Genomic DNA, 9,914 nt, shown 5'->3' with positions numbered 1-9,914 from the left:
TTAATGGAAACAGCTACGGAAGAGAGAGAAGTTTGGATTTCGAGACTGCTGCTTACGATCCTCGGGAGTTAAGGTTTTGCTTTTCTGTGTTGATCATTCCCTTGTTGCCGTATTTATGTCCTACATGGCTTTCCCTGTTTAGTTCATTTTTTTCTGTGTTCATTATTGTTTGTGAGGTCTTGTCATAGTAGTTTATTCTTGTGTTTTGTGTTCTGTTCTTTGTGCATTTGAACTTACTATTATTTTTGTGAGATTATTGTCTGGCCTTTTCTCTTTTGTTTTGTAGATCCCTTGAGTTTTAGTTTAGCTCCCTCTGAGTTCATTAGTCTTTCTCCCTCAGTTTCCCTGCTTGTATTTTATCACAGCTGTTTCTCATTCCCTATGATTAGTTCATCTGGTTCTTATTGTTCTTTTCCACCCTTGCTTCAATATTCAATCACCTGTTTTTTTTCCCATTATTCATTACTGGATTTTTCTGTTCCTCTTCTCATTACTCTGCCCATGTTTCTTGTCTTTCATTAAACCTTTCACAAACCCTTTTTCTACTTTATTTACACACATTATGACAAAAAGCATAAGATTTTGCATCTTTCTAAGAAAAAAACAATTTGACTTTCTAAATACCTGGCTTCTGGAGACCAGTTTGAGAACGTTTTTGGTTGTGATAACGGAGGAGCCATCGTTAATTAGTTTCACCCTGTTGACAAGATGAGTGTCATTAAAAATGCCTGTTGTCCTAATGAAGGCTCAATGCCAAGTGTTGTCAATTTAAATTTATCAAAGTTTATGTGTCTCTAATAAGCAAGAACATGTTTAGGAAATTAGCTCATACAGGCCCAACAAAGGCATCATTTCAATGAAGAATACACGTTAATAATGAGGTTCAAAGCTGTGCTCTGAATGAATGACCATCATTCCCATCTGGAGGTCAAAGTGCTTTACAGGATGTGAACCACAAAAGGTTACAAGAAGTTTGTCCAAAACATTCCAAAATACTCCAAAGACGCCGTTGTGATTCTGAGTCATGCTTGTATTTTTAGCTTTATTTAATCCTACTGCTCAGTGTGCAGCTGCTCCAGCAAAACAATGTTTTTTTACATAATGCTGAGAGCATTTTTTGGGAGGAAAGATGAAAATGTTCACAGGCTAATTTTGGTTTAAAAGTGTTGTAGATGTAGTTTTAGTAGTAGCTTGGTTTAAATTGGCAGAAGTAACTAAGTGTTAAATGTATGGGAGTCAAATAATACCATAATGTAATTCTTCATATCTTGTCTCAGGAGCTGCTTAAATTCTATCCTCATCAGCCACTTTATTAGGTATGCTTTCCATGTGTTTTTAGCAGGATATCGACAAAAGTTTGCGCACATTTGTAATGGAAATGTAGCTAATGTCACAAAAACGTTTTTTTTTTTGGCTTTTCTGAAAAACACTTAAAGAGCAAAAGTAGAGATGGAAACACATCTACAGAATAAGCCCTGATGTAGCAAACTACTGTTGGATCTGTCTGTATCTTACCAGAGACATGAAATGCTGAAAGTTTCAACGTCCAAACCTCCAGCATGGAGGGATGAACTATAGCCTAGGGAGTCTGGCAAGAGGGATGGGAGTGGTGGAACGTTCCCATCCAATGTTAGGTCTGTGCCTTACCAGACACACAAACTCTAAGACATTTCTAAGTTCAAGCCTAAGGAATTTCGCAAATTGTAAATTGCAAAGTTGCTTTATTCACTCCAAACCAGTAAATGGAAACACGGCAAATTCACACTTTCCTTTGCGACACTTAAAAAGTTTGCTTAGAATTCTCATGACGTTACCTGGAGATAGGCACCAGCACCCCTCATGACCCCACTAGGGACAAGGGTGTTAGAAAATGGATGAATGGATGGATATAATTCTCATGACAACTGGATTGAAAATGATCTAATGATGCCGATCTCCCATTCTGACACATCCCAAAGGTTGCTGAAGAAACCAGTTGGAGAAGCTGGTAAACTGCAGTCATGCAGAAATGGACAGGATCAGCAGCAATACTGTGGCATTTAAACAATGCTTGGTTATCACTAAAAAGCCCAATATTTGCCGATATTTGCCAAAGCACACCGTTACATCACAATCACCAGCATGAACTGTCGATTCAAGGCAGAATGGATCTATGCTTTCACCAAACTCTGGCTCTATAAAACAAACGCTGCAGCTGAAATAAGCAGTGATTGGACTAGGCAGCAATTTTCCAATATGTTTTTGCTCAATGTTGGTACGCCTGTGTGAATTGCAGCTTCAATTTCCTGTTATTAGCTGACAGAAACAGAACAGCTGGGACCCAGTGCGGACAGTACTGTGGCATCTTTTCTTCTTATAGGTATACGGACATTGCCTAGAAATGGATTTTATATCCAGAAGAAGGAATTGACATGCAATTATATCCTTCTTATGTCGATTCAGTTAGGTATGAAGAAAAACAACTGTACACAGTTATAAATACGGCCTCTGTTATACTGACATCTGAACTTAACGGTTGTGCTTTTCAATGTTTTAACTCTAAGACTGGGATCTGACGCGTGGGAGAGAAGTTATTTGATATTCAGAAGCCAGCTCAACCTTTGAGTCAGTGCTGAAATATTGTTTTCTGCTCCCTGGTATTATAGCACGGTTCACAGAGCAAATTAGGGAATATTTTATACAGTATTTTAGGTTGCTTAGTGTATAATGGATATGAGTAGATAAAGAAGTCAGCGTGACAGCACTGGGGTTCTGTTGGCTTAGCCAAAGTAATTCAGAATTTATTGAGGTCTTGTACTCATCTCAATTAAGATACATCGCTGAGGAAAGAGTATTGACTAAAATAATCATTGACTAAAAACGATTAGTCAATAATTTTGGCTAAAACGATTGACTGTTGTCCTCTCAACAAATTTTCCCCACCTGAGCTCTACATTCCTGCAGCTCATCCAGAGTTACTATGAGTCTCTTGGCTTCAATGAATGATGTTCTCCTTTCCCAAAGAACCCACGATATGTCAAAGTGGGTAAGCATTTATGCTAATATTCTATCTGTAGGAATACCATTTCAAGGCACTGCCCCTTTAAACTTTTAAAGGAGCGGTATTATGTGTTTTCCAGGCACATGGGGCTATTTTATAGCAAAATCAAGTAACTATGTTACCTTCAGTTGTTATAAAAATGCTACATGTATCAAATATGACTTAAAAGAAACCTTTGTAATGCAACACCTTGAAATTGGGCCTCTGTTTCTTTAAAAACTTCTGAACTTTCTGAAACTCCGCCTTCAAGAAGTCATCATAACATAAACATAAAGCAACTCAGAAGAGCTTCGTCATCAAAGGCGGGGCTAGGTCCACCCAGGCGTTTTGAACAGCTGAGTGGTTGCCATGGAGATTGAAGGTTTTCTCAAACATGCATGAAAGAATCAAGGCAACACTACAGGTGTGTTTTTGATGAGGGAATAACATTATGATATGATGTAAAGCTCAAAAAGGTGGGTTTTGCATAACACTGCCCCTTTAAATCATTTTTTTATGGGAATAAACATACCCACAGGTGAATGTACTTCTTCCACTCTAATTAAATTTTTACAATCAACCTTCATGTTCTTGTTTGAAGCTGTTCTGCTGCAATAATAAACAAAACTTCTACAAAATAGAACAGCCGTACTATCCTTAATCTGAACATATCCGCCAAAGTAAGAAAAACAACAACAACAAAAAAAACCCGGGAGTAGCTGGAAATGATTTCCACGGGAACACAGTGGAGCTCGATGTGTGAAAGTTTCCTCCTCAGCGTGGATTTCACCAAGCTGGGCACAGATTGTCTCCAGGCTGGCCAAAACCCTCCAAATATAGAACCTGGGAAATTCAACATTTGAATAAGTTGAGCGGATCGGGAGGGTAAAAGGCACTGCAGTAATCAGACGTATCTAAATGCTAATGGGCAAGTAGCTGCAGCGCCGTAAAAATGGATAACATGTGTAACATCTGACGATAAAATAGTCCTGCTTGAATAACCCAGAGGGGCCTTGTTCACACAAGCGCGTGAATATATAACTGTAGGAGGATTTGTCTTTATTAAAAAAAAAAACAACATCACAGATAGATGCTGCTTATTACTCTGAGGCATTTCTGTGAGGAGAGTGCAAATGAAAAAAAAGAGGCAGATATGCTCCGCTGAGCATTTTCTTCCTCCATCTCCATCCTCTCTTCTCTGCAGACCGAACCCATTCATCACCCTGCGTATCCCTCCCTCTCTCTTCATAGCAGGCTTTGCGTAAGAGTTACTGTGGAGTCTGAACACTGCAAGCCAAATGGAGCGAAGAGGATCCACATTATGACTTCGGTTTATGAGCGGACATTAAATGGCAGCGCTGCTCTTTTGGACTTAATGTTTAAGGGAAACTCGGCTGCTTGAGCTCAGCCAGTCGTTTTTATCTCCATGTCTCCAACAGCATTAGGATTTTTATTTATAAGTGACACTTTTATTCCCTGAGAGCACAATTTAGATTTAAAGTAACAGCACTGTACATAATAACTGGTAGCTTAACTGCAAGAGGTCCAATTTGAGCTGAAAGTAATGAAATTGAGAGACTTTGTGACTACTTTTCTTCCCTTCCTGATGCAGAATCAAATGAAAGGCACAGCTACTCTGATTATCTGCATGTTAAGTGTGCACAGTTTCTGCTTTGGTGTCAGGAAATGTGACACGACCTCTTTTTTTTGTTTCCCCCCATCATCACACTTGGAATTTCCACTCTGCAACCTAGAAACCTGATATTTCTAGGTTTTTCTTAGACAAATTGCCTACATTTTCTCAGGGACAACAGAACACAAAATAAACATCTGTTTATTTTATCACCTGTCTTTATGCAAACACTTACTGTAATCTTAACCCAAATTTAATTCACAACATATCTCACAAGGCTAGCAAACACCAGAAAAGGTTTTTCTGAATAAAGTGCTAACATTGTTCAGTTTTAAGTATGCGGGATATCCCATGTTGTGAGAAAAAGAAAATCTGAATTTCTTCACCTAACTTAGTCTATAAATGTTCAGCATTTGAGAGTTTTAAGCAACACTTTCTTATTTTTGGTAGAGGTGTGTGTTGAATATGGTACTATTACACCCCTAGTGGCCTGGAGGGATATCAACTGAATATCTGAAAAAAAAACCAAAAAACCTCAAATCTTCCAACCTGGTCAGGATGCGGTAGGGTTAAAATCAATTGCCGAGTTTGTTGCTAAAAGTTTAAAATCTTATATTTTGTTACAAGTGTCTGGTATATATCAGATAGTTTTCTAGCTATCTGATACATCTATAGTTTATTCAGGTTAGTATTCCTTGCTCTTTTAATGGAGCTCTGCGAGACCCTAAAACCAACAAGCTGAACCAGTTGACCAATTGACAGACACCATTAGAGTTCATTATAGATCTGTGTCAACAGAACATTAAATTTAAATCAAAATATTAAACACAGACTCTGGCATCCTCCCACAGTCCAAAAACATGACTGTCAGGTTAAATGGTCTCTCTAAAATTCTCCCTAGGTGTGAGTGTGTGTGCATGGTTGTTTGTCCTGTCTGTCTCTGTGTTGCCCTGCGACAGACTGGCAACATGTCCAGGGTGTACCCCGCCTCTCGCCCGGAACGTAGCTGGAGATCGGCACCATCATCCCTCCTTACCCCACTAGGGACAAGGGTGTTAGAAAATAGATGGATGGATGGATATTAAACACAGAATGAATCCAGTTGTCAAAAATGTGCATTAATTCAGACAGGAAATAGAAGGAAACCAATTAAAACTATGGTTTAGGAATTAATCTGAGTGCTACATGTGTTCATTAACCCATGATTTGCTGCTCTCTGTTCATCTGAGCACTAGTTGTACTCGCCTGAATATCCCCACACACCCTCTGATATATGGGAGGTGAGTAAAGGGGACTTCCAGCTCATATCCTTTATGCTTAATATCACCAAATCTGCTCGCTCATCCCAGACACATGGTCAGCCTTGATAATTTATCACAGTGTATTTGGTGTCAAAGATTTTACAGGCAGAAGGTAATAACCTACAAAATGACAAAAAGTGAACCTCAGAGCGATGGGCTTTAACTTCCAGACACGATCATACGGATTTACATAACGCTTCATTTTGTTTTTCCAAATTTGAGTTATGAAGTCGGTTATAAATGCCTTGTGCTGTTCTCACGGGTGGTGAGAACAGCACAAGGCATTGTGGGATGCCCCCTCCCAGACCTGGACTCCATTTACACAGACCGGGTCAAGAAGAGAGCTGGATCCATAGCGATGGATTCCAGCCACCCGGGCCACAGGCTGTTTGTGCCGCTGCCATCAGGCAAGCGGTACAGGAATATACGGACTACAACAAATAGACTGAGAAACAGTTTCTTCCCCACAGCCGTCAGAGCCATTACTCCCTGCTGTCCCCCCCTCCCACACATATCATAACCTCGCAGTCACACATACATATCCCCCACCCCCACACAGCCATATTGTTCTGCACTTTGCACTGTCACATCATCTGTACTTTGCCATAATTGGACCTGCTGCTACTTCTTTGGTGTGGTTGAGTGCCTTTAGTTAATTTAGTTGTATATATTGTTATTATTATTATTGTGTGTTTGCTTATTTATACTGTATATATTTGACCTTTTGCACGGGAGCTGCAATGGAAATTTCGTTGAATTCTGTTCAATGACAATAAATGCTATCTATCTATCTATCTATCTATCTATCTATCTATCTATCTATCTATCTATCTATCTATCTATCTATCTATCTATCTATCTATCTATCTATAATTCTACAAACAATGCCACGTAATGACAAAATGAAAAAGACATCCATATTTAAAAAAAGAAGCTTGTGGTAAAATCAATTGATTGAAGATGAACTAGAATGATTTATCTCTATAAGATTGCACAGTCATCAGTGGATATCAGAACAGGGAGTCAAAGAAACCGTCTTGAGTCTAGATTGATATGAAAAATATCGCATCACATGCGATATTTTTATTTGGTCGTATTGGTGGTGGCCAACAGGATTCTCCCTGGAAACGGCTTCCTGATTCCGACCAGATTATTCAGAGAATAGTAAATGAACTGTAGTTATGGCAACCATTTCAAGCATCTTTACTCCATAGTAAAAACAATGCTTCACCCTTCTGCTCTCACAACTCCCACACTGATTCGCAGATCAGTAGGCAACTTGGGTTTAGGTTCCCCCAACTTCCTGATTGCAAGTCAAATACTATTTGTACTAAACCACAGCTGCAACAGGAAAGAAAGGTCTCGGCCAGCGAGCTGACCCAAACACCAATGGACACCAGTAGAGTTTAAAAGGCCAAAGCTCAAGGCCTCCAAATACGGGTCGCGCTAACCCCTACGCCACCACGGCACGCCCAGTAATGCTGCAAAGCTTTTTATAGAGCCCATATATGTGCTGAACAGATAAAGCATCGCAGCATCAGGCAGCCAGCATCTTCGAGAAAGGTTATAATTCACCTCTAATGCGATGTTAGATAACAATTCAAGTCATTTAACCGCTGATGTCAGGGTGTTAGTGCTTATAAAGGAAAAACAGCCTCCTGGAAAACAACGCTCCATATTTGCTGCTCAGTCCCCAACAATAAGCTCTCACACACACAGAGCTGAATCCTTCAGGACAAAATGGATTCGTGGGTCTGCCTCTTTCAGGGCTGCTGGCAGAGAACCTGGCAATCGAGGCCACTGCAACCTGAGAACAACTACGTAAATCCAGACACATATTTTGGCTTGCTGTTGAAACAAACAGTTGCGCAGTTGGTAGCAACCTCCAGCATGGAGTTTGCTTGTTGCACTTTAGGAAAATCACATGCACAGTTCCTTGCAAAAGTATTTAGAAGCACAAATTTCAAAATATTTAATTGGGATTTCATTTTGTAGGCTAACCCAAACCACTGCCCAAACATGATATGGAAGGAAAAATATTTTTTATGTTTTCAAAAGTAAACATCAGATGGCTGGTTTTCATATTTTTGGCATTGTGAGCCTTATATAGCAGTTCTTTTAGCCGTGAATTACAGTCTGCGACAAATAATGCACCACACTGGCTTTGATACAATTCCCAATCAATATCGTCTTGTGTTTTATTAACTTTCTATTCTAATGCGCTACTAAATTGTAGCTCAACCTATAAGTCTGTTCTCACAAACAAACCTCTTGGTTCCATGTTTAATTTCTAACAGGAAGTTGTGGCTGTTTTGAAGCAATCTAATTGGTTGACATAGGTTTTAGCTTTTTGCTACGCTGCCCCCTATCGGTTTGGCATGTTTAAAACAACACTTTCTGGTTGGGGTGCAGATTCATGTGGATGAAAACTTTTCTGATACCGATCTCGTGTGTACAGTATTATTTTTTTTAAATGATGTGCCGGACATATTTGGTTTTATAAAGGCTTGGCAACATGTGTACAAGACCTAAAACTCATCAATAAAATGTGTTTTACAATTTCTTTAAAATATATATATATAAAAAGCAGAACTCATAAAACTTTCTATTTTGCAACTTTTTCATTACCGGTCATCTCCATCCTTTTGCATTTAGAATTTGTACTTCATATTTTTTTGTTTATATTTAGACTTGCAGTTGCATCATAGTTTTTCCGTGTTCACATGAGATGTAATGTGTAAAAGTTTGAACAGATCTGGACGTACGAAATCCACAAGTTAGTTTGGCAATAGCCGTTTTTAATCTAGTAAAAGGAAAATACTATTGGAATTGATTTGTTCTCTTGGGGATTCCCTTCCAGGTCAGGAGAGACAGTGTTAGGGAGTCAAACGCTCCTTTCTTTCTGTTAGCTGCTCGTGTCAGAACAGAGGTATATGCTATTGATTTCACTGCTAGATCTTATTACACATGCCCTGTTTATCCCAGCTCATATGTTTGTTTGCTTGGTTGTATCTCAACTGCCACCACTGTAGACCACATCAGCAGATCTGTGTGTATGAAAGAGCTGCTGGGCAAAAAAAGAGAAAGAAATCAAGACATTATTTAAGAAGCTGAAACTTTTCAGCCTTTTTAACATGATCCAAACTGCAATTATAGACTGGCTGATGTGCTCATTAGCGCTGGAGAAGTTAAGTGATGCAACTTCTTGGGTCTTCATGAGGAAAACAGATATTTGGCTGACATTAGTAAGAGAAAGGCTTGTTACTTTTCATGTCTGCAGGCGGTAACCTCCCAGCATGTTTTATATCTGAACTTGTTGGATCCATATATGAATTTCCTGATTAGACACATTCCTGTTTGATCCCTGGAGGTTGGAAACACATTCAAGGCTCGCATTCAGACTTTAATTTGGATTATTTTGTTCCCTTAATTACAGTTCTGGAAAAAAAAAAAATAAGAAACCAATTAAAATGATCAGTTTCTCTGATTTTACTATTAATGTGTTTGAGTCAAATGAACTCAATTGTTCTTTTATTCTATGAACTACGGACAACATCTCAATGAACTTCCAAGCAAAAAGTTTGCATTTATTTGCAAAAAATGAGAAATGGTCCAAACAACAAAAAAGTTGCAGTGCAGAGGAATGAAAAGAACCCACAAAGCACCAGCTTTTTCTCAACATGTTCCATCTACATGTGGAGGGAGTCAAACTTTACACAAACCCCCCAGGCCTTTGTTAGTGTTTCGACTTTCTATATCAGTGCATAAAGTTGTTCTACTGACAGAACCTTTTGACTGATTAGAGAATAAATGGCAACATAACAACAACTGCGCCACCAACAAACAGCATCGGAAATGGTGCGTCTTATTTTGTAAAGCAGCTCATACAGACTGAGTAAGATAAGTAAAGTGAAGAGAATGAGCCATTAAGCTGAAAGTCTGAAGAATTTTGTAGTTAGTT

The sequence above is a fragment of the Xiphophorus couchianus genome, chromosome 15 (assembly GCF_001444195.1).
Source record: "Xiphophorus couchianus chromosome 15, X_couchianus-1.0, whole genome shotgun sequence".
NCBI classification, from domain to species: Eukaryota; Metazoa; Chordata; class Actinopteri; order Cyprinodontiformes; family Poeciliidae; genus Xiphophorus; species Xiphophorus couchianus.
Note: the sequence above shows the minus strand (reverse complement) of the source record.